The sequence below is a fragment of the Primulina tabacum genome, chromosome 11 (assembly GCF_025594145.1).
Source record: "Primulina tabacum isolate GXHZ01 chromosome 11, ASM2559414v2, whole genome shotgun sequence".
NCBI classification, from domain to species: Eukaryota; Viridiplantae; Streptophyta; class Magnoliopsida; order Lamiales; family Gesneriaceae; genus Primulina; species Primulina tabacum.
Window position 1 is genome coordinate 21,888,063 of NC_134560.1, and position 26,628 is coordinate 21,914,690.

Here is a 26,628-nt window from a genome sequence, read left to right on the forward strand (position 1 = left end):
TGACCATCGCATTCAAGATATGGGCTGTGGTTTGCCATTTCGGAAAGTGTAGTGATCTGCAAATTGAAGAGAATAAGTTCTGAAATTTGTATACTCTTAGAAACTGATTGTAATTGTGAAGAATAGAACTGAAGTGAAGCGGGCAAAATGCTTTTGTTCGTGACTGTTCAAATTCTGGACACGTGTCAGCCCGGGAAAAATTTTGAATAAAAATGTGTGCACGTGTGCTGTAATCGTGTGTATATAATAATGAGCGGTTTTAAAATATGCCACGTCATAAAAATTTAGTCACCTCATTTGATTTGGAATATAATAAGTTTTTAATTGGTTAACTTATGTGAGAAGATTTGTAAAATTTTCAAGCTGAACGATCAGTTGGGAAACTGATTCAAGTCAGTTGAGAATTCACAAATGATTGTCTTCTTAGTTAACGTCTTAAAAACTGACATTCCCCCTAAATTGGTGCATATAATAATTAAAGTAGTGCTACAAAATAATTTTAAGAGTCAGAGAGGTTATTGGTTTTGCTGAAATGTTGACGACTCTTCAGCTTTCTTGATATTCTGCTATAAATAGAAATGGCTCAATTAGTTTTAGACATATCATCCAAAATATTCAAGATAAAAAATGTCTGATATGGGTGACTCAAGTCTTTCTCCCTTTTCTGTGGAGGCCAGGAAGGCTGAGATAGAAGACGAAGTCTTCTATGAAAGTCTGCATTAGTGGGAGCGATTGCAGGAGCTTGAGCTTTTATACAACTCTGGGGAGGCCACCACTCCTGAATTGGTGGCAGAACTGAATCAAGTGCGAAAGCACTTGAATATTGCTGTGTGGGTGGACGTCTTCAAGGACGGTCACATGTATCAGCTGATGCTCCGCAAGGAATTGAAGATCTTGAGGCGCATAGCTCATTGTCACAGCTTTCTCATGACTGCTCCTTCTTCTCTATCTGTTTGGCTTAAATTTTGGATAATCGTTGTGGAGGAGAAGTATGATGATGTAATCCAGACCAACATTTATAAGTAATGAAATATTTATCTGGTTTTAACTCTGTTTTTCTGCAAATGATATATTTCATCAGCTGTGATATGTAAACAAATGAACTGATGAGAGACTAACTGTCATAAGTTGATCATGAACTGGGACTATTTAAACAACTATTAATAGAATTCAAACTGGTGTCAGTTGACAATGAACAACTGATAACTTAAAGTCCTTGGTAAATGTGAAAGACGCATTGATTAACTTGAGACTCTTCAGCTTCTCCAACGTCATTTTCCTATAAATAAGATGATAGTGATAAAAATGTGATGCAATATCAGTTCAAAAATATTTCAATATGTCTGATTCTGATGCATGCAGCAGCACTCATGTTCATGTTACTGAGCAGTCAACCTCTCGTTTAAAGATATCAAGAGAAAGATGGAGATATATGTTTTTCAGAAGGTGATGTTAACATGGGAAAAGATTCATGAGTTGAAGAGGGTGAGTGAGATTGGTGCTATTCCTACTTGTGCTCAGGAGGCAAGAGCACTGAAATACCTTGAGCCTTTTGAAGTGAGGCATGTTAGGGATTTGGTTGAAGACAAATGTCTTTTGGAGGCGATGCTATGGAAGGAGTGGCATGTTGTTGATAAGATTTCGAAATCTAGGGCATTTGCTAGAGTTCGAATTTATGAGTTAAATGATTCGGTTAGGGCGTGGCTAGATTCGGTTGATTCCATGATATCTTCTGTAAAATGGGAACGTTGGTATTCTTAATGAAGCGTTATTTTCAATTTGTTGTGTTTTTATTTTCTGCATATAATTCTGTTAGTGAAGCAATATTACTAATAATTTCTAAGATAAATCAATTAAACAAAGAATATTTCGAAAGTAAGAAAACTTAGCCTAGGGTAATGGTTTTGTGAAGATGTCAGCTGCTTGCTGTTCAGTTGAAAAATATTCTAGTCGAATATCCTTCTTTAACGCATGATCCCTAATGAAGTGATGCCTGACATCTATATGCTTGGTCCTTGAGTGAAGAACTGGATTATAAGTGATGACAATTGTGCTGGTATTATCACAAAATATGGGCGATTCAGTTGACGTTACTCCATAATCCTTCAGTTGTTGCTGAATCCAGATCAGTTGTGCACAACAGCTACCAGCAGCAAGATATTCTGCTTCTGTTGTTGAGGTAGCTATGGATGTCTGCTTCTTGCTGAACCAAGAGATCAGTCTGTCTCCTAAGAACTGACAAGATCCACTTGTACTTTTGCGATCAAGCTTACATCCTTCATAATCTGCGTCTGAATATCCAACTAAATTGAAGGTGGAGTCTTTGGAATACCATAGCCCAACATTTTGCGTGTGCTTAAGATATCTCAGAATTCTTTTAGCAGCTGAGAAATGTGATTGCTTAGGATTTGCTTGAAAACAAATTTCTTTAGCAACTCCTTTGTATATTTTGTTTGACTAATGAATATACCAGTTTCCAGTTGCTTCACTTGCAGTCCAAGAAAAAATGTCAGTTCACCCATCATGCTCATTTCAAACTTTTCCTGCATTAACTTAGCAAACTTTTCGCACAAATTGGGGTTAGTTGACCCAAATATTATATCATCAACATAAATTTGAACTAATAGAATATGATTATTTTTAGTAAATTTGAACAAGGTCTTATCAACTGATCCGACTGTAAAGTCATGATCAGTTAGGAATTTTGAAAGAGTTTCGTACCAAGCCCTGGGAGCTTGTTTAAGACCATATAATGCTTTGTTCAAATAGTATACATGATCAGGAAGTTTGTGATTTACAAAACCTAGAGGTTGTTCAACATATACTTCTTCTTGTAACTGACCGTTTAGGAATGCATTCTTCACATCCATCTGGTAAACTTTGAAGTTTTTGTGAGATTCGTAAGCAAGAAATATTCTGATTGCTTCCAATCTTGCAACTGGAGCATACGTCTCATCGTAGTCAATTCCTTCTTCTTGCCTATATCCTTGTGCTACTAGTCTTGCTTTGTTGCGTATAACTGAACCGTCCTCGTTTAGTTTATTCCTGTACACCCATTTTGTACCTATAATGGTTTTTGAAGTTGGTCTTGGAACTAAGTTCCAGATGTTATTGTGAGTGAACTGATTCAGCTCTTCTTGCATAACATTTACCCAGTTATGATCAGCAAGAGCTTCATCAGTTTTCTTTGGTTCCGTTTGTGAGACAAAGGCTTAATGAATAAATAAATTTTACATTTGATTGCGAGTTCTTACTGGATCAGATGAATTTCCTATTACCAATTCTGGTGGATATGATTTTCTCCATCTGTACTCAACATTCGTTGCATCTGCAACTTCTTCAGTTGGTAACTGAATGCAGTTTTCAGCTTCAGTTGATGCCTCGTCAGCTGATATTTGAATATTATCATTTTCCTTTAATAACTGATTGTCAGCATTGACTTCCTGCTCATTTAATTGATCCAATATCTCTGGTTCTGGTGTTTGAAGGATGTTTTGATTATTATGATTTTCATCTTTGTCATCATCTTCCAAACTGATATCTGAAAATCGATCAGCTAGCTCAACTTGATTAGTTGGCTTATCAGTTAATGCAGTTTCATCAAAATCAACATGCGCAGATTCTTCAACATTTAAAGTTTTCTTATTAAAGACTCTATAAGCTATACTAACTGATGAATATCCAAGGAATATTCCTTCTGCAGATTTGGCATCGAATGCCTTTAAGTAATTTTTATTATTATCATGAATAAAACATCTACAGCCGAATATTTTGAAATAAGTGATTATACTTTTTCTTCCATGCCAGATCTCATATGGTATTTTCATATGATTCTTATTAATCATTGATCTGTTCTGAGTATAACATGCAGTGTTTACTGCCTCTGCCCAAAATCTTTGAGAAATACCAGAATAAGCAAGCATTGTTCTAGCAGCTTCTTTAAGGGTTCGATTTCTTCTCTCAGCTATACCGTTTTGCTGAGGAGTTCTTGCTGCTGAGAGCTCATGCTTGATTCCAACATTTTCTAGAAAGCTCGAAAGTGTTTGATTGATGAATTCAGTTCCTCGATCAGATCTGATTCGATCAATCCCAACTGATTTTTCATTTAAAAGTCTTTTAAAGAGTTTAATCAGTTGTGCAGCCGTATGGTCTTTGGATTTGAGAAAGATAACCCAAGTAAATCTTGAAAAATCATCTACGACCACCAAGGTGTATTTCATTCCCTCTAAGCTCATGACTGGTATTGGACCGAAGAGATCCATGTGCAATAGTTCTAAGCATCGGGATGAAGACTTACAGCCCTTGTTTTTGAAAGAAGATCGTACTTGTTTTCCATACTGACATGCTGAGCAAAGTTTTTCTTTTGAAAAATTTATTTTGGGCAAACCAGTTACAAGTTCATGTTTACTCAGATAGGCAATGGATTTAAAGTTTAAATGATTTAACCTTTCATGCCACAACCAGTTTTGAGATGATTTTGAAGCAATAAAGCAGACTGGTGCATGTGGCTGTTCATTCCAACTGACTTTATATGTGTTTCCACATCGTTTGCCAGTTAGTATGATTTCATCAGTTGATGTTTTAACTGAGCATGAGTTTTTATCAAATTGTACCGAGAATCCATTGTCGCATAACTGACTGATGCTAATCAAGTTATACTTCAGATTCTCTACTAATAAAACATCTTTAATAGTAAAGTTACCATGGATAAGCTTACCCTTACCCACGGTTTTACCTTTGGAATTATCTCCGAAACTGTTGTTTGGACCACTATATTTGGTCAGTTGAGATAGCATACTTGCATCTCCTGTCATATGTCGTGAGCAACCGCTGTCCAAATACCATATTGAATTTTTATCTGTACCTGTTACCTGCAAGCACACACATAATATGATTTGGTACCCATATCTATTTGGGTCCAAAACTTATTAGTCCCTTTGGAACCCATACTTGGATTAGTCTAACTGACTTTCCAGTAGCTGTATTCCAAATGGTTTTTCTCGGCTTTTGTGTGCTTGGTGAGTAGTGTACAGTTGATACAGTATGTGTTTTAGTCTTATTCAACTGATTGTTCAATCTGTATCTCTTCTGAACTGGCTTGCAGTTATAGTAATTGACATAGCCATTCGAATAGTTTTTGTGAAATATTTTTGATGACCCGCTTTGTGAATCAGTTGAAAGCTTTTGGCTATAGCCAATCCCATATCTTCTAGCCTTGTTCAACTTCTCAGTAGGTTGTTCAATCAGTTTACTGGGCTCAATTTGTTCTTGTACCACTGCTGATTTGACAAAGTGAATGTACTTTCCTTTGTTCATTGTCAGCTTTGGTTGAGTATCATTTGAAAACGTTTCTCCTTGATTACTGAACCCTAAACCAGTTTTATCAGAAACTGATTTTTGTGAATTTTGCATCTCATTCAGTGCAGTAGACGACTTATTCCAAGATTGAATGAGTTCAGTCTGTTTTGAATTTTCAAGGATCAATTTCTGGATCAGTGACTGATCTTTCTTTCTCTCTGCTTTTAACTCAGCAATTTCCCTTTTTAGACTCAACCCATCAACTGATTCATCAGTTTTGGTTTTATTGTCCATGGGATCATTTTGCTTTGACTTTATTTCCTCAAATGATGATGCAAGTTTCAGGTACTCATTTACCATTTCATGCAATGTTAAAATGAGTTCTTCTCGTGTAAAATCAGTTGAACTAAAATCAAATACCTGTTGATTTGTAGATTCTGCTTCTGTATCATTGGCCATTAGACATTTGACTTCCTCTTCATCACTTGAGCTATATGAGCTTTCTGGTTCTGATTCGTCACTATCAGTTTCTGCCCATTTGGATTTGTTCTCTTCAGCTAATAGAACCTCATGTTTCTTTTGTAGGTTTTCTTATCATCTCTGGATCTTCTCTTATGCTCATATGATTTCTTTCTTCTGTCAGTTGATCCTTGACTGTCCTTTTTAGGTTTAGGACAGTCAGCAATATAATGACCTGTTTTGCCACAATTGTAGCAAGCATTTATTTCTTCTTTGGAATTGTTTCTCTGGTATTGCTTCTGAAAGTTTCCTTGGTTCTTTCTCATGAACTTCCCAAACTTTTTGATGAATAATGACATAGCATCATTGCTTAACTGATCGGCAGATTTCTCGACTGAACTAGTTGATTCAGTTCTTACAGCTGCTAGAGCAGTTGTAGCTGTAGGAGTAAATGGTTCTCCTTCTCTGCTCTGCAATTCAAATTCATAAGCCTTTAAATCAGCAAATAGTTCATGAAGTTCGATCTGGTTCAAGTCTTTAGATTCTCTCCTAGCCATAGTTTTGACATCCCATTCCTTTGGAAGACCTCTCATCACTTTTAGTGCAACCTCTTTGTTAGTATACACCTTTCTGAGTGCATTTAATTCATTTACAATACTGCTCACCCTTTCATCATACTTATTCATTGATTCTCCAACCTTCATTTTGATATTGTCAAATTTCTGAACAGCAACAGAGAGTTTATTTTCTTTTGTTTGGTCATTTCCTTCATATAACTGAATCAACTTTTCCCAAATTTCTTTTGCTGTTTTGCACATCTTTATTTTGTTGAATGTTGCTTTGTCCAGTGTTTTGTATAGAGTATCTTTGGCCACATTGTCAAGATTGGCTTTTCTTTTGTCCTCAGTTGTCCACTCTTCTCTGGGCTTTTGAATTCTCTGTGGTGCCCCTTCAGTTATGGCAATTGCTGTATTTGCTTTTAGAATCTTCATGGGTCCGTCTGTTATGACATACCACACGTCATCATCTTGTGCAGCTAAGTGAGCCTGCATTCTGATTTTCCAGTCATCGAAATCTTCTCTTGAGAACATAGGAATTTTATTGAATGAAGTCATGCTAGCTGATTTATAGATCAGAAGTATTTAAGAACAAGATTCAACTGCTCTGATACCACTTGACATGATCGATTGACGTGTCAAGAGTGTTTAGAAGGGGGGGTTGAATAAACACTCTCAATTAATATTGGTCTTTTCGAATTTTTGAGTTCAGTTTGGTGACAAACTGATTCTCGGAATCTTGTTGGTCAATATCAATAAGTTAAACTGAAGTAGTTGCGGAAGGTAACTGACTGACAGATAGAATACAGAACTGAAATAAAATACACAAGGATTGTTTCTGGATGTTCGGAGAATTCAATTACTCCTACGTCACCCCTTCTATCACAAGGATAGGATTTCCACTAAAAGACTTTGATCCAATACAACACTTGTACAAACCCACTTCAGTTAGGACTTACCCACTGCCTAAATTGAAACTCTTAGTATTACAAAATGATCTCTGTGCGTAACTGATCTTAGCACTATTGAATTAACAAATATTACAGAGTGCTAGTTTGCTCAACTTGTAGCCTTGATTGCTACGAATAAATCAAGTAAGAGTGAGCTGAGATTTTGACAGAGTAATAGCAAGTTTTGAATGATGTATCGTCACTTCTTCTTTTTCTTCTGCCATATTTATACTCTTCTTTTCCAATGGTAATCTTGAGATAAATTTGAATCTTTGTATCCGTTGGTTTCCACTTGATTATTCCTTCGATATTGTTTGCTTCATTTATTGTAATTCGGCATCTTAATTGCTTTGTCCGGAATGCGTTGTTTTAAGTAGTTTTGGTTGTTGTGCGGTGCTCTTGTAATCTGTTATGTCTTCTTTGTTCTTTCCCGAGACATTGAGGCATTCGGCTGAATGTTTTAACTGATCAGTTCCAACTGATCAGTTTACTCTGTATCATTGTATCAGCTGATTTCAGTTGATAAGTTCAGTTGCCGAATATGCTTGCGCGTATCAGTTGATTCATATTTTGTTAATCGATTGATTCATGTTTTGTCAAACTCCAGAATCTAGTTTCCAACATAACTGGGCATTTGCATCAAAGCATTGGCAAAAGGAATATTGATATGCAATTTTTTAAATACGTCAAGAAACTTACTGAATTGCGATTCAAGTTTTGCTTTTTTCAATGCTGCAGGGAAAGGAGGAGGTGAAACAATTTTTGATTGTGTAGTGGGTGCTGGTGTAGAGTTAGAAGACTAACCTTTGGATGTCTCAGTCTGTACATCCAGTACTTGAATTTTTTCCTTTTCTCTAGACTCTAAAATTTTCCCACTCTTCAACTCGACGGACTTCACTAGCTCTTTTGGATTGGTCTCTGTGTTACTTGGCAAGGTGCCCGGCTCTCTACTTGTTATCATCTTAGCTAACTGTCCAATATGATTCTCTATCCCCTATATCGAAGTATCTTTGTTTTGAAAGTCTAGTTTCGGTAGATGAGATGAATTTAGACATCATCTGCTCCAAATTGGACTTTTTTCCTCTAGGAGGGTCAGATCTGTACGTCGGTTGTTTCCCATATGGTTGTCCACCCTGTGGTCGATTATGACTAATTTGACCACCCCATGAGAAATTGGGATGTTGCCTCCACCCAAGATTATATGTGTTCGAATACAGATAATTCCTTGGACGGTTTTGGACTCTCACTTGATTCACTGGTGCCCATTCTTGCTCAAAAAAGGATTTCCATCTTAACAGTCCTTTGTAAAGCGTTAACCTCCAAACTTATCACAGAGTATCTCTTGAAGATGCATAGCCATGCCACCCATATTCAAGTTGTCCAATTTCCTGTTCAAGACATCAAGTTGCACAATAATGGCAGAAAAGTCAGTTACCTGGTGAACTCCTGCACTTCTCCGCTGGTTGTTCCTTTCAGATTGAGGATGATAGCTGCTAGCAGCCATTTCCTCCAACAACTCATATCCTTCTTCGGTAGTATTTCTCAATAGGTTTCCACAAGCAGCAGCATCTATCATAGTACGATTAGGAGTAAGCAAGCCATAATAAAAGGTTTGAACAACTAACCCAAGTGGAAATTCATGATGTGGGCATCTCCGCAATAGATCTTTGAAACGCTCCCATGCCTCATATTAAAGACTCTTGCTTGAATTGAGCGAATGTGGTGATATCTGCCCGTAGCTTCGTGTTCTTAGATGGAGTAAAGTATTCAATAAGAAATGCTTTCGCCATGTCCTCCCATGTGGTGATCGAACTTACATGCAAATAATTTAACCATGCTTTAGCTTTGTCACGTAAGGAGAAAGGAAATAAACGAAACCTAACAACATCATCAAAAACTCCATTAAATTTAAAAGTATCACAAATTTCAAGAAAATATGCGATGTGCGTGTTTGGGTCATCTAATGCAGATCCTCCAAACTGGACTGTATTCTGAATCATCTGAATTATAGTTGGCTTGATTTCGAAGTGGTTTGCCCGCAAAATAGGAGTCACAATGCTGAGGCGTGCACCATCCAAAGAAGGATGGGCATACTCTAGCATCGGTATGCGGCGTGGCACCTCAACATGTTGAAAGGGGATCGGTTACGGTGACCGTATGCGCAACGGAAGTTAAAAATTTTAAATTTTACAAGAAAATTTCGGCCACCTTGCATTGTGTGTAGCAAATACAATAAAACACCAAAATCTCATACATAGGGTGTTTAGAAATAGTTACCTATCAATCTCAAGAGATTGATGATGGCACCAACCAAGTTGTAAACAACTTGGCTCTTGAATGGATGACAAATCTTCAAGCTTCCAACCTCCAGAATTAGGGCCACCACCAACTAGGTAAATCCTTCTTAATTTGCACTAGAAAACTAAGAGGATTTTTCAAAGAGAAGAGAGTGTTTTCAACAAATGGAAGAACACAAAAATGAGAGAAAAACTTGGAGAGAATTTTTGTGAAGTTTCGGCCAAGCTAGATCTAGAATGAGGGAGGATGAGTTGCCTTGGTTGTGGAAAAAGTTGATCCAAAAAGTTGCATGTCATGCAATATTTTAATTAAAAGTATTCCACAACCTTTCACCTCCCAAGCATGCATATCAAGTGGGCTTGTAACAATTACAAGGCCCATGGACTTTTATTTAAATGTCCCAAACATATTTGAGCTCATTTATAGTTTACTTGATTTTACTCAAGCCCATTAGTTAAATAATTATTTCCAATTGGGCTCTACAAGGTCCAATGTTATTTAATTAATTCAACACTTGAATTAATTTAATTATTTGGACTCTACAAGGCCCATTAGTGTTTAATTAATTCAACACTTGAATTAATTTAATTTAGTCCATAATAATGTTTATGAAAATCACAATTTTCAAATACATTATTCACTTGGCCTACTTTTAATTTAGGAACACATTCATAAATTAAAATTTACATTTCTCTCATAGAAGTCATACTTCTATTTTTCTTTACGCTTATAAACTCATTTATAAGTCGTTCAACACATTGAACTATTTTACTTCTCAACGGGATCTAGAAAGCTAGCACTTGTGTGGCCCTCAATGGTTCATTGATACAACTAGCCCTGGGTTCACATCTCCATGTGATTCGGACTAAACATGTCCTTATATGAGCATACCCCAATTGCTCCATTCTTATTTATCAACTCCTTGATAATAAGAACGTCAGAACTCAAGTCTGATAGTACCCAACCAATCATGTTAAACGCCTAGCAGCATCGCTTACATGACTCCCTAGGTATCAAATGATAGTGCCTGCAAGAACCATTCAATTATGGTTAGCGTACAGTAGGGTCCCTTCAACTCATATATCCCGACCGATTCGACAACCATTGGTATATCGAGAGTTGTCAATGAATCGATACTATGTGTCATGTCGTAGTTGCATCGATGGTGTAATCTATGAAACCCCTTTCATAATTACCACCATACTCTGATCAGAGATTTCAACCTACATACACATGATAACACACAGGATATCCATACCCGAAGGTAAGCGGTGAATCCCCGACTACAATGCATCGACTCCTATATGTTTCGACAGAACACCCAACCTTGCCACCTGATGACCCCATGAGAGTCGGTAAACAAGTCAAAGTGTAATTCTAGCACATAGAGTCTCTATGTTGTCCCGGGTCATAAGGAGTAATGGTGTACAACCATAAACTAGGACTTTTCCACTCGATAAGTGAGTACCACTTGGAAAGTCCTTTTATTGAGGGTTGTTCAGTGCACTCTACAAGGAGCACCTATCTGCATGTTCGGACATCACAATGTCCCCTACAAATGAAACATGGTACTCACATCGCAGATACTAGTCTCGAACTCGAGCGACCTATATCCTTCTTAGTGGCGGCTGAATCAATTAGGAACCGTTTAGAATACACAGTATTACAAATATGAGTTTCATGATACTCATCATATAAGCATCTCATATTCTTTCTACTATTTGTATATTCAAGGGCTTTATCTATGCAACTAGCATGGGTATACAGATAAAGAAGTGCCAAAATTATAAATTCAAATATTATTAAAATAAAGACTGTTTATACATAGAGTTTCATTGTGAACACTCGGCCAACACTTGGCTCGACGTGCACCTACTCTAACACATGTATATCTTCATGGTGTTCCTCCTCATGCTCGTGACTTTCCATAAGTTCCTTCAGTATCTGCTGCTTTCTTCTTCTGCGGAAAGTTCTTTCAATTTCAGTGTCAAACTGCTCAAGTTTCACGTCAAGTGACTTTGACATGCACTAGAAAAGATATCTTGAATATAATATGGAGTGTTAGCTCAAGAAAAATAAACAATGCTAAAGAAAATAACTAAAAATAAAATTGTGATTTAACAGTCCCCGACAACGGCGCCAAAAACTTGATCGAGCTAAACTTGCACTGTAAAGTCCCTTATAAAAATGTATAACATTCAAGCTCGAAAAAGAATCGCAAGTGCACGATATCAAATAATAGTATGATGTGCGAGAGTACGAGTATCGTTCCACTGGAGACTGTGTTTTACAATTACTGTTTTTCAGTTATCAAATATGTAGCAACGAAAGTTTAATGATGGTTTATGACTACTAAAAATAAATAAACACTCAAAGATAAAATTCAAGAATTAAATGACGAGATATAAAATCTAGAATGGTTACTTAAACTTCAATGAGAAAAGAATTTGTTGGGAATTTTAGTTCATCTACCCCTACTTATTTACTTAATTCATTCCATAGTGGTCTACGTTTCCGACAGGATTTCCTATTCAATTGAACGTGATCTACGCTTCCTATAGGATTTCCTATTCAATTGAACATGCCCTCTCGAGCTATGCCAAATTAATTCTACTCAATGAAGTAATTAAATTTCTTTAATTATTTATCAAGAGTGAATCACATATCGATATATGAAATCCCCTAGTTTTTGCCCTACCGGACTATGACTATCGGCGCGTATCCAATTTCATATGTTTATTTAAATTGTAAATCCATGGATTATACTACTCGTTCTTATCACGGGCTATTATCTCGGACTCACTCGCAATATAAGATTGTTGTTAAAGCTAGCTACGCTCTAACAACACGATAAAACAATAGCATATTCTAGAATAGATCAACAATCAACACGTGAATTAATTAAATCTAAGTTAGAGGTAAGATCCCCTTAAATACCAACAAATATGAAAGTTAGCTACTCGAATTTGTTGGATCTCAATTTTCTTGTGCCACAAATGCAGCAGAAGTTTTAAATTTTTTTATTTTATTTTGACAATCAAAATATATTTGTTTTGGGCACTCGTATGCTTTTAATATTAAACATTCATAGGGCGTTAGAATTTTATACCTTTGTTGAATTAAATCACTTGGCTCCAACTAATCCGGTATAGGCGGATCTAGCTCTTGATGAATCTCTACGAACGATCTTCATAATCATTTCTTTATTCTTCTAATTAGTCCACGACTAGAAGATTTGATCCTCTTCCAAATTGCACTGAAAAAATTTGAAGAAGTTTTAACGTTGGAGATCAAAGAATGAGAGATGGCTCAAACTTTTCTCCAAAGAGAAGTGGCCGAAATTTGGAGAGGAGGAGGAGAAAGAATTTCGAAAATTCCAATGTGTTATGGAGGCTAGGTTTAAGTCTCCTACTTAAATAAAACCTTCATGACCTAATTACCATAATATAATAATTGGACCTATTTAATTAACATCAATGAGCTTGATTAATTAATTGGATTAGTCCAACTAGTTTAATTAATTAATCAAAGTCCATTACAACTTTAATTATTTAGTATGTTGGAATTATACTCTTACAAGCCTATTAAACACACTACCCACTATATTTAATTTAATATTTAATAAACTCAACTTTGGAATTTAATAAATTAAATCAATTATAAATTCAACATTTGAATTTAATATTTAAATTATAAATTCAACTCCTTGAATTTATCACCTCCAAAATTGAGTTTAATAAATTAAATTCTCAAATTTTATAAATTCAACTCCTTGAATTTATTCTCTCCAAAATTTATAAATTCATAAATTCAACTTCTTGAATTTACTATTTTATAAATTCAACTCCTTGAATTTATTTTCTCAGCAATTTATTTATCATAAATTCAACTCCTTGAATTTACTATATCTTAATATAAATTCAACTCCTTGAATTTATTCTCTCAACGAGAACAAATGATTCAGTGCTTGTGTGACCCTCAATAGTTCAGGGATACAGCTAGCCGTGGGTTCACAACTCTTTGTGATTCAGGACATAATCCTTTATTCGGGCTTTGTGGGGACCCGGACGCTAATCATCTTCTTAATCATCTTTGGGATTTAATTATCAATTAAAATAAACAGGGTCTAAAATTTTTTCTTTTTTTATAAAATGCAAGTGCGGAACGTAATGGAATTTAACTAATATACATATCAGTATAAAAGTACAATCATGTACAACAAGCATTCAAACTAGACTAAGGTTCAACTACTAAATGTCAAGTGTCAAAACCATATCTACAACAAGTCTGGAATCACCACGCTAACTTGTCCTCTCTCATCGTCTTCTTGACCCTGATCCTGTCCCACCTGTTGTCATGCACACATACAAACAAGACAACAGCCGATAACCCCGGTGAGAATAAATCCCATTATAAACAATGTATACATGCAATTACTGAACTAACATAAAATCATGGAACATGTATCACTGCAGGTATCATAATCTGAAACTTGATTTAATATCAAACAGTAACTAAAAAAACATGGATCATAATCTACAAAACACAATCTATAAAGTCTGTAATTCAACTCCTGACTCGGCATCTCAGACTCGACTCATTTCTCATCTAATCTAGGGATCCCAGTGAATAAGAACGTAACAAGTCTCCCACCTACTAGTACCGTTCGCGGTGGTGGTACGTTCTTATTTCTGGACTTTGGTCTAGTCTATATCGAATTATCTGCAATAAGGACAGCTCTGTCTCATAAGCATATCGATACACCAAACGTCCAGTGTCTTAGCATATCTTCCAAAGACAAGTTAATCCTTCTCTGACAATGTGCAATGGGCCAGTGACTACTCTGTCATAATCTAACCCCTCTGTCAGTGACTCTCACTCAATAGATATCTGCTATCCTCTCCTTTCCTAGCAATCACTAACAGAACATACTCATTCACATAACACAAAGGTATGAAAACAGAACAATACAAGTATCTGGTTTAGGAAAACTCGAGTTAAATCTAACTCAAGTCGATCTTCCAGTTAACATCGATTTATACCTTTCTCTTCTCGATCTGACGAAGTCGAAGTCTCAGTCTCAAATTCAAATCTGTCCATACCAAATCTGGCAATGACAATACCGAATAGCCATAATATCAATAAACATTCTCGAATCAATACTGGATATAATCAGACGAAATCAAATTATATTTCAACGGCATAACTGCACAAGAACGATATACCCAGAAATATCATATCTATCAGATATCAATCCCAATATCTCATAATCAATGACAATACAAATCTAATATCAAATCTTAATCAATCCTGCATCGTATTAATATCAATCTACTGATTCGACAGCATAACGGCGTAATCTCACGATACCGGTCAACTCAAACATCAATAATCAATACAAGAACTCATACTCCTCATCATAAACACATCTACCATGCTGAAATCTGTATTTACCCAACTCAAGACATGATGAACATAAAAATAATAGCATACGATGTTCGTTCTTCGATCCGGTTGCGAATATACGTTCACAATAATCACAAGAACACGTAATAGAAACCAAAATCTGATTTTCCTAACATCTCAACTTCATAACATGCTAAAATCCAATAATACTTACCTCCTTTCGAAGCTGGTGATGGGAGTAACACGAATCTAGTCTCGGATTGAAAATCGGGTGGTTAGATTCTTCACAACAAAAAATCTAAGCTATTAAGAAACTTGAGGGACTTTTCATGGAGGTTCTCTCGGTGGAATCTGCTGAAAGAGTGAAGAGAATGAAGCCAAGTCTCTATTTATCTCTTGCATGGGGAGTAACACATGGTTCATTTTCCATTCTGCACGTTGCACCGCAGGTGCGCTATTCATCAGACCGTGGGTGCGCTGAGCGTTCGGGATCACATCCAACAATTAGAAGGAACTACCACGGGTGCGCTATGTCTTGGGCCGCGGGTGCGCTGTCCTTACTGTCCCAACACTGCGGGTGCGGTGTGGGGTCTGTTCTCTACAATATACCCTACTGCCCTACAACCGCGGGCGCGGTAGAAATGCCGGCGCGGGTGCGACCTCTCTTCCATGTAACACTTCATAATTTTTTATTACCAACCTAAGATTCTCGGGCATTACATTTCTCCCCCTCTTAGATATGAGTTCGTCCTCGAACTCACAGATAATCAATCAAAGCTTGTAAAAGAAGCACTATAATCAAATGTTGAATAAATACTCACGTTATGGAAATAACTCTGTATATCTTTGTCTCATCTCTGATTCTGTTTCCCAAGTCGCTTTGTCAGTGTCATGACGACTCCACCGGACTTTCACTAGCGGAATAGTTTTCGTTATGAAAAATCTTCTTTCCACTAACTCTGACTCCAATCTGGAATAATAATTCAAGAAGTATAATATCCCAATACACTTGAAATAATTCTGATAAAATCGATCTCGATTGCATGCTATACAATATCAGTATATACCAATTAATACTCATAATAAATCAATATCATCATCAGCTATCAAATCGGTTCAATCCCAAGCAAGTCAATATTCAATCTTTTGCTTCAACCACTAACGGTTATCGTCCAACGTGGCATATTTAATCTATCTATTTTGAGCTTTCTTCATTTTCTTCTAAATCAGCTTCACTTTCTTTGTCATATCTCTGATCATATCAGGTTCCGTTTCAGGTACCTTAGAGATATTATTCTCATACGGTGGAAATCTGCAGTTCTCTCTGTACAATGTTCCGAATGAGGTTATCTCAACACTCATCTGGTAGCTATTATTGTACAATAATTCACACAGTGACAACGAATCTTGTCAACTAGTGCTAAAATCAAGCATTACAGTCCATAGATATTCTCTAGTCATGGATAGTTCACTTCGACTATCCGTCAATCTGTAAATAATATAAGAAAGAGCTTATCGTATACTATGACAAAAGTACGAAATTAACCGAAAATTACGGTCTAAGATAATCAACTTTGGCACTCTGTGCATCCTGACTACTTTTCTGACATACGTCTCAGTCATCTGGTCATGGTTGTATGTCATCTTGTACAGAATAATATATGCAAGTTTGATCAATCTGTCAATCACAACCACATCGTATCACCATTTTAAAAAGATCTCATTAATTTTGTCACACATTCATATACCTGTACCCCCATTTCTATTTAGGAACAGTCAAACTCTGTAATAAATCTTCTAGTTTCTATATTTCTGTCTCCATTCGTCGGTACTTCAGACCTTTCAGTACAAACTCTGTCACAACTGATCTCATCTGTTTCTCTAAAATCTGTCTTTTCGAATCATCATACATCTGTTTGCCCTCAAGAAGAATACTGAAACGACTATTGTGCACTTCTGACAATATCTACTGTTTTAAATCTAACATATTCGGCACAATAAGACGATTATTCTCATACAGTATACTGTTACATACCTGTTATTCTGATCGATGCTTGGTTCGAATTATCAATGAAATCCAGTTCTGAACATTCTGATCAATTTTTGAACTGCTTTAATTATCGAAATCAGCTCCGATTTAGCTTGTACCGTATAAAGTCTCAATGGTATACAATCTGTATTAAATACGGATATAGAAGATATCAATTCTCAAGCAGATTTTATATAACAGTCGTACAAAATAGCCTGCTAAACTCATGCATCTATGAATTTTTGACATCGATATCATTCTCAATCAACTGATCACAACCACTATCTTCGAATATCACATACCCCGAATATAATCTATCTTAGTCAAGATTCACAGCTCAACACTTTCTGTATACAACATTTCAGTTCTCAGAATATTCAATACAAAATTTCAACTATTCGGTTCAGTCAGTCATATACTTCGAATATATCAGAGTATTATTGATAGAACGAGCATAAAATCATCAGAATCCTTCTAACCATAAGCTTCCCCACTCATAAATATAACTGAAGCATGCTAAAGAGAAATAATAAATCAGATGTACTCTCGGCCAGTACTCGTCTAACTGATATTTCAATTCTTTTCATTCAATCACTGTCATTCTGTACGGAGTTCTAAAAATAGGAACAGTACCTGGTATTGAGTCAAGACTGAAATCAATCTTCCTGACTGAAGGCAAACCCGGCATCTCATCTGGGAAGACTATAACAACTCTCCTGCTACTGGCAAATCAGTCAATGATACTCACAATTTCTGTAACGCCCCGGATTCGACGACTGTTCTCACTGTATCAAGACGAGTCTTTCCAGCGTGCTTATGTCCTCACTCACACGCACCCTGGGAAACTTCCCAGGAGGTCACCCATCCCAAAATTGCCCCAAATCAAGCACGCTTAACTTTGGAGTTCTTATGTGATGAGCTACCGAAAAGAAGATGCACCTTCGTGATATGAGTAGTACAAATCAAATCTTTTAAGCCCTCTTCAACTGTACAGTCCATTACAGTGAACAGTCTCGGAATCCCTCTCATTCCCGTGTGGGTTCGGTTCATTCATGTTCCCTTCACCTAGAAGCCTGCCAGGAGCCGCTCATTGTCCGTGCAACTGATGGCACCGGCGATCACCCCCCGCCCTCTTCGGCCCCGGGCCTCACAATTTCAATAAATCAACTGAATACATAGGGAATCCTTCTGTTTTTTCGATAATCATCGAATCATATATAATACGGATATCAAAGGAATTCTAGATCTAGAATCCTTATCGTATAGTATTCATTCTTCGGCCATTTCAGGTCTGAATCTTACTATCTCCCGGAAGGAGTCTACGATAATTTTGTACTTGGTCAACATATCTATAGCAATAAAAGAATCAAAATCGAGCAACCCAAGTATTATATCATCTAACTCAATCTCACTATCTGTAACACTGTAGCATACACTGTCTAACAGATGTTACTGATACAAAACCTCTCCTCAAAGATGAAGAGATACCTACTACATCAACTAATGACTCAATAGACAAAGCATTTATCAATACAATTCATTCAGAAATCATATATATAGGATGTACGAGCATCTCTCAATACATACGTAAAATAATTACAAAAGAACAGTTACCTGTCACTATCTCATCAAGTACATCCTGGGTCTGTCCCTCAGTCCCCGTAACCACTCTAGTTCTTTTCTGCTCCTGGTTGGGACTGGAATCTTCAAAAACCTCCCTGCGGACATACTCTGGCAAAATGTCCTGGCTGTCGGCAGATACGGCAACTACCACTTACTCCTTGGCATTGCTCTGTGGGATGTCTCCCTCCACAAGTTCTGCAGTAGACCCCGGTATAACTCGGGCTAGAACAAGTGGAGCTAGATGAACCGCTCCCTAGCTTCTGGAACTGCTTCTTTCTAGCTTGCAACTGTTCTTTCTTTCAACCACTGCTGCTTCCAATCTCGAGTCCGGGAGGCAGTTGCTGTGAACTCGGTGTTGGAAGAACATACGAAGCTTCCTTTTGTCTCATCAGAACTGCTTCTGATCTTTTAGCTCTATTCAGTGCAGCCGCAAAGTTATTCGGTCGTTCCACCTTTACCAATGTACGTATCTCCGGATTCAATCCCTGAATGAACTGATCAACTACATCTTCTTCATTCCTAGCCACGTGAGGAGCAAAATGTAGCAAGAAAAAGAACTGGGCCAAATACTCATCAATAGTCAACTGACCCTGTCTCAGATTTGCAAACTCTGCACCTTTGTCCTGTCTGTATGATACGGGGAAAAATCTTTGATAAAATTCAGTTTTGAAGATTTTCCACGTAATTACTGTATCGCGCTGTTCTAAAGTTTCCTTGGTTACCAGCCACCAACTCCTTGCCATCTCATGTAATTGGTGCCCAATCAGTTCAGCTCTATACTCATCTGTGAAATCAAGAAATTCAAATAGCATTTCTTTGTCATCTAGCCAATTCTCACAATCAACTGGCGTTTCAGCACCCTTCAGAATCGGCGATTGAAACAACTGAAACCTCTTCAACTGTGTTTCCATCATAGTTTTTGACACATCCATCTGATTAGTCAAAGTACTACCTCGTTCTGGAATTCTTCGAAGAGGTATATCTGATGATCACAAGAGTTATCAATCACATGAGACAAGTCTGTCTCAGTCCCTTTCTGATCAGCTTACCCTTGATCAAGAATCGGTTCTGATTCATTCTTAAATAATACACATTACCAAATTAACTCAGATATTCAGGTTACATATATCTTCAAAAATAGTAAAACATACTGCAATATTAGCATATACAATGTAATTCAACATCATAATAAATCACATGCTAGCATCACAAAACAGGAAAGAAAATTCAATCTACCCCGTTCATTCTATCTTCTATCTGAATCTAAAAGATTTATTGCTCTGATATCACCTGTTGTGGGGACCCGGACGCTAATCATCTACTTAATCATCTTTGGGATTTGATTATCAATTAAAATAAACACGGTCTAATAATTTTTCTTTTTTTTTTAAAATCCAAGTGCGGAACGTAATGGAATTTAACTAATATACATTTCAGTATAAAAGTACAATCATGTACAACAAGCATTCAAACTAGACTAAGGTTCAACTACTAGATGTCAAGTGTCAACACCATATATACAACAATTCCGGAATCACCACGCTAACTTGTCCTCTCTCATCGTCTTCTTGACCCTGATCCTGTCCCACCTGTTGTCATGCACACATACAAACAAGACAACAGCCGATAACCCCGGTGAGAATAAATCCCAGTATAAACAATATATACATGCAATTACTGAACTAACATAAAATCATGGAACATGTATCACTGCAGGTATCATAATCTCAAACTTGATTTAATATCAAACAGTAACTAAAAAAACATGGATCGTAATCTACGAAAAACAATCTATAAAGTCTGTAAATAAACTCCTGACTCGGCATCTCAGACCCGACTCATTTCTCATCTAATCTAGGGATCCTAGTGAATAAGAACGTAACAAGTCTCCCACCTACTACTACCGTTCGCGGTGGTGGTACGTTCTTATTTCTGGACTTTGGTCTACTCTATATCGAATTATCTGCAATAAGGACAGCTCTGTCTCATAAGCATATCGATACACCAAACGACCAGTGTCTTAGCATATCTGCCAAAGAATAGTTAATCCTACTCTGACAATGTGCAATGGGCCATTGACTACTCTGTCATAATCTAACCCCTCTGTCAGTGACTCTCACTCAATAGCAATCTGCTATCCTCTGCTTTCCTAGCAGTCACTAACAGGAACATACTCATTCACATAACACAAAGGTATGAAAACAGAACAATAAAAGTATGTGGTTTAGGAAAACTCGAGTTAAATCTAACTCAAGTCGATCTCCCAGTTAACATCGATTTATACCTTTCTCTTCTCGATCTGACGAAGTCGAAGTCTTAGTCTCAAATTCAAATCTGTCCATACCCAATCTGGCAATGACAATACCGAATAGCCATAATATCAATAAACATTCTCGAATCAATACTGGATATAATCTGACGAAATCAAATTCTATTTCAACGGCATAACTTGACAAGAACGATATACCCAGAAATATCATATCTATCAGATATCAATCCCAACATCTCATAATCAATGATAATACAAATCTAATATCAAATCTTAATCAATCCTGCATCGGATTAATATCAATCTACTGATTCGACAGCATAACGGCGTAATCTCACGATACCGGTCAACTCAAACATCAATAATCAATACAAGAACTCATACTCCTCATCATAAACACATCTACCATGCTGAAATCTGCATATACCCAACTCAAGACATGCTGAACATAATAATAATAGCATACGATGTTCGTTCTTCGATCCGGTTGCGAATATACGTTCACAATAATCACAAGAACACGTAATAGAAACCAAAATCTGATTTCCCCAACATCTCAACTTCATAACATGCTGAAATATAATAATACTTACCTCCTTTCAAAGCTGCTGATGAGAGGAACACGAATCTAGTCTCGGATTGAAAATCGGGTGGTTAGATTCTTCACAACAAACAATCTAAGCTATTAAGAAACTTGAGGGACTTTTCATGGAGGTTCTCTCGGTGGAATCTGCTGAAAGAGTGAAGAGAATGAAGCCAAGTCTTTATATATCTCTTGCATGGGGAGTAACACATGGTTCGTTTTCCATTCTGCACGTTGCACCGCAGGTGCGCTATTCATCGGACCGCGGGTGCGCTGAGCGTTCGGGATCACATCCAACAATTCAGAAGGAACGACAGCGGGTGCGCTATGTCTTGGGCCGCGGGTGCGCTATCCTTACTGTCCCAACACCGCGGGTGCGCTAGCACCTCTGGCGCGGGTGCGGTGTGGGGTCTGTTCTCTACAATATACCCTACTGCCCTACAACCGCGGGCGCGGTAGAAATGCCGGCGCGGGTGTGACCCCTCTTCCATGTCACACTTCATAATTTTGTTTTACCAACCTAAGTTTCTCGGGCATTACAGGCTTACCCTAATTCGCCCCATTCTATGCATCAACAATTGATCATGAGAATGTCAGAAATCATATTTCTGATTAAACCCATCGAATCATGGTAAGAGCGTCTAGTATTATCGCCCCATTATTTCCTAGGTATCACTGATAGTATATGCAGGAACTAGTCAATTAGGATTAACGTACAGTACGGTCCCTTCATCTCATATATCCCGATCAAATATGCAACCATTGTTTCATCGAGGGTTGCATAATAATTCGATAACTATGTGATCCATATAAATAGTGGCATCGCATGTACCATTGGAGAACTCCTTCTCCAATGGACATCTCATACTCTGCCAGAGATTCCACGCACTATTATTTCATCAAATCACATAGGATATCCACACTCGTAGGTGAGCGGTGAATCCCCGACTACAATGCACTGGCTCCTATATGTGTCGCAACTGTACCTAACCTCGCCACCTGTTGACTCTCCTAGAGCCTGTAAACGAGTCAAAGCACAACCCTTGCATATAGTGCCTCAGTGTTGTCCATGGTCGTAAGGACTAATGGTGTACAATCATAAACACAGACTTATCCTCTCGATGAATGATAACCACTTGGAAAGTCAGAGGAAGGGTTGTTCGGTATAATCATCATATGACTACCCATCTGCATGTTTGGACATCTCTATGCCCTTACCAAGAAACGCAGTACACAACATCACAGATGCTAGTCCCGAGCTCAAGCAACATTTATCCATGTTTTAGGCAGCTGAATCGACTAGGAACTAATTTAGATCACACAGTGTTTACAATTGAGTTTCAACATCGAATTACGATGCATTTGTATTAAAGTATAATCAATATCTTTATCTATGTTTGATAACATGGGTATACAAATAAAGAAATAACAAATCAGGAAATAATGAATTATATTAAAATAAAGATTGTTTATTATACTTGAGTCAATAAATTCCCTAGCTAGCTATTGGCTTGCAGGGCATCTACTCTAACAATCACCCATTTGCCCTAGAGCCAACTACCCATATACATTAATCCCATTGCTTCCCGATGCTTCTCAAAGAATGGTCCTAGCAAGGGCAATGTAAGAGGATTAACAACATTATCTGTAGAAGGGACTCTTTTGACTAATTTGTCTACTCTTCCCACAATCTCTCGGATGATGCAGAACTTTCTCAATATATGTTTGGATCTTTGATGAGACCTTGGTTCTTTTGCTTGCGCAACGGCACCAGTGTTGTCGTAGTACACCGGGACTGGATCAACTCCATTAGGAATAAAGCCTATCTCTTGGACAAAATTCCTCATCAAAACTGCCTCTTTGGCTGCAGCAGATGCAGCAATGTATTCAGCTTTAGTGGTCGAATACGCAACAGTGTCTTGCTTGGAACTTTTCCAAGAGACAGCCGCACCATTAAACATGAATACAAAACCAGAGGTCGATTTCGAATCATCTATGTCACATTGGAAGCTAGAATCAGTGTAGCATTCCAATTTTAATTCTCCACCCCCATAGACCATGAACAAGATCTTAGTTCTTCTCAAGTATTTTAAGAATATCTTTCACGGCCTTCCAATGAATTGGACCAGGGTTTGCCTGATATTTGCTTGTAACAATCAGAGCATAAAAAACATTGAGACGTGTCGATATCATACCATACATGATACTACCAATGGATGATGTATATGGAATACGTGTCATCATCTCTATCTCTTCATCAGTTTTGGGACAAATAGCTTTAGATAGAGTAACACCATGACACAATGGTAAGTATCCTCTCTTGGACTCTTCCATAGAGAATCGCTTCAGAATGGTATCGATATAAGTGTCTTGGGTGAGTCCTAGCATTCTTTTTGATCTATCTCTATAGATTTGTATTCCCAATACATAGGATGCTTCACCCATGTCTTTCATTGAGAATTTATTTGCTAACCATACTTTAAATGATTGCAGTAATCCTACATCATTCCCAATGAGTAGGTTGTCATCAACATAGTACTATGAATGTCACTGTACTCCCACTAACTTTCTTGTACACGCATAATTCCTCAGGATTATTAGCAAAACCAAACTCTTTGATAGTGTTATCAAATCTGAGGTTCCATTTCCTTGACGCCTGATTTAAACCATATATTGATCTCTGAAGTTTGCATACCTTATGCTCATTTCCTACTGATGTGTATCCCTCAAGTTGAGAAATATAAATTTCTTCTTTGATGTCTCCGTTAAGGAATGCAGTCTTTACATCCATTTGCCATATCTCATAGTCATACCATGCTCCTATGGCTAGTAGTATTCTAATGGACTTAAACATAACAGCTGGTGAAAAAGTTTTCTCATAGTTAATTTCCTTGCCTTTGAGTATAACCTTTTGAAATCAGTCTTGCTTTGGAGGTCACTACCTTCCCTTCCGCCCCAAGCTTTCCTTTGTAGATCCATTTGCATCCTATGGGAACGATTCCTTCAGGTGGATCCACCAATGTCCAGACTTGGTTTGAATACATAGATTCCATTTCATACTGCATGGCTTCAAGCCATTTGGTTGAATCACTATCAGATATTGCTTCTTTAAAATTCATTGGATCACATCCAACACAATGCTCATCATGGCTTTGTTCATGAAGAAGCGTATATCTTGCAGGTGGTCTAATAACCCTATCAGACCTTTTAGGAGCTTGTACTTCAACTACTAGTTGTTGGGGATTAGGTTCAACTACTATAGTTGAGGGAGTATCTTGAATTTCTTCAAGTTCTATCATCTTGTCTTTTCTATCTAATAGAAATTCCTTTACCAAAAAGGTGCCATTTATTGAAACAAACACTTTCGCTTCATTGGGGTGATATATATAATATTCAACAGAATTCTTTGGATATCCTACAAAGTAGCCCAAAGTGGATCGACTATCCAATTTGTGTATCACTATCTGCTTCACGTAAGCAGGACATCCCCATATTCTCATGTAAGAATATTTGAGAGTTTTTCCCATCCACATCTCATATGGTGTTTTATCCACTGCTTTAGTATGGACATTTTTTAACAACATAGTCGCAGTTTCCACCTTGAAGCCCTAAAACGATATAGGCAATTCACTGAATCCCATAATTGATCGAACCATGTCCATCAAGGTTCAATTTTGACGTTCAGAAACACCATTCAATTGTGGTGTTGCTGGTAGAGTACACTGTGAGAGAATCTCATTCTCCTTTAGATAATCCAAAGTTTAGCACTCAAGTATCCTCCACATCGATCAGATCGAAGTGTCTTAATACTTCTTTCTAGCTGGTTTTCTACTTCAGATCTGAATTCTTTAAACCTTTCAAATGCTTCAGATTTGTGTTTCATCATATAAACGTACCTATACCTCGAATGGTCATCAGTAAAGGTAATGAAGTAGGATTTTCCATATTTTATGCTAACGCTTAGCGGGCCACAAATGTCTGTGTGGATCAAATCCAATAGACCATGCGCATGTTCCACGTTTCTGTTGAACAGAGTCTTGGTCATTTTTCCTTTTAGACATGACTTACAAGTAGGTAGAGAATTTATCTATGACAAGTCAAACATGCCTTCTCCCACTAGCTTGTGCATCTTTCTATGGGAAAAGTGACATAGTCTAGCGTGCCATATTTGTGTGGGATTTGAATCATCTAACTTTCTTTTATTTGTTGTTGAAATCATGTTTACTTGGACATTCACTTATCATTTCCAGAACATTTCTGGCACATATAATTTCTTATGTCCAGACTTCTTGCAGTGAAATAAATATGTTCTTTCTTATCGGGCTTTGTAGGCCTTTTAAATGGCCTTCAGAGTTTGCCTCTTATTGGGATTGTTTTTCTTGTGAGGGGCAGAACATTTCTTTCCCTTACTTTGTGGGCCATTTTCGTCTGACGAGAGGCCCATAAGAAAAACAACAATTTCCTCTTTTATGGTTATCTCATAAGTCATAACCGTATTGATTAGCTCTTCAAAGCTATCAACTATCTTATTCAATTTACCATAACCCCGTCAAATGAGGAAGAGAAAGACAACAAATTGATGTCATCAATTAACTCGTTAGTAATCACATATTCCAGGTCCACCACATTCTCAATAAGCCCAATCATGTACACCACGCTCATGGGCCAGAGCCCCATGTTTTATGCATGTAGTCATGAGCTTTTAAAAAATGGTGTGCATCACTGTACGAGTTTCATGTACCATGCAACTCTTGAATGTGTATTCGAATGTCTGCAGCATTCAACATTTTCTCAAACTGTCCCTACAGTTCATTTGACATAGAAGCAAGAATGTTACACTTTAGCTTGTATACTATGGTCCTACCATCTTACATGCTTTGTCAGTTCAGCAGGACTGACAATAGTGTGTATGTCATTTTCTCCAAATTCAGAACAATTTTCCCAACCAGTCTTGAAAATTATATTCGATTAGCTTGTTAATAATAAAAATGGATTACGTGACGAAATCGAAAATATAGTGATACGGAAACAGAATAATGGTTGCTGATAATTTTGAAATAATTCTAAGATATAAAATATGAATTTTATTTTATAAATCTCTCTCCCACTATTTTGACATTTCCACCATCCTTTTGATGAAAAAGGGAAATCGTATT

General features: G+C 37.2%; 1 pseudogene; it reads left to right on the forward strand.

The window, feature by feature from the left end:
• The first annotated feature begins 8,898 nt into the window (after positions 1-8,898).
• Positions 8,899-8,975, forward strand: LOC142519969 (small nucleolar RNA R71; annotated as a pseudogene).
• The last annotated feature ends 17,653 nt before the right edge of the window (positions 8,976-26,628 follow it).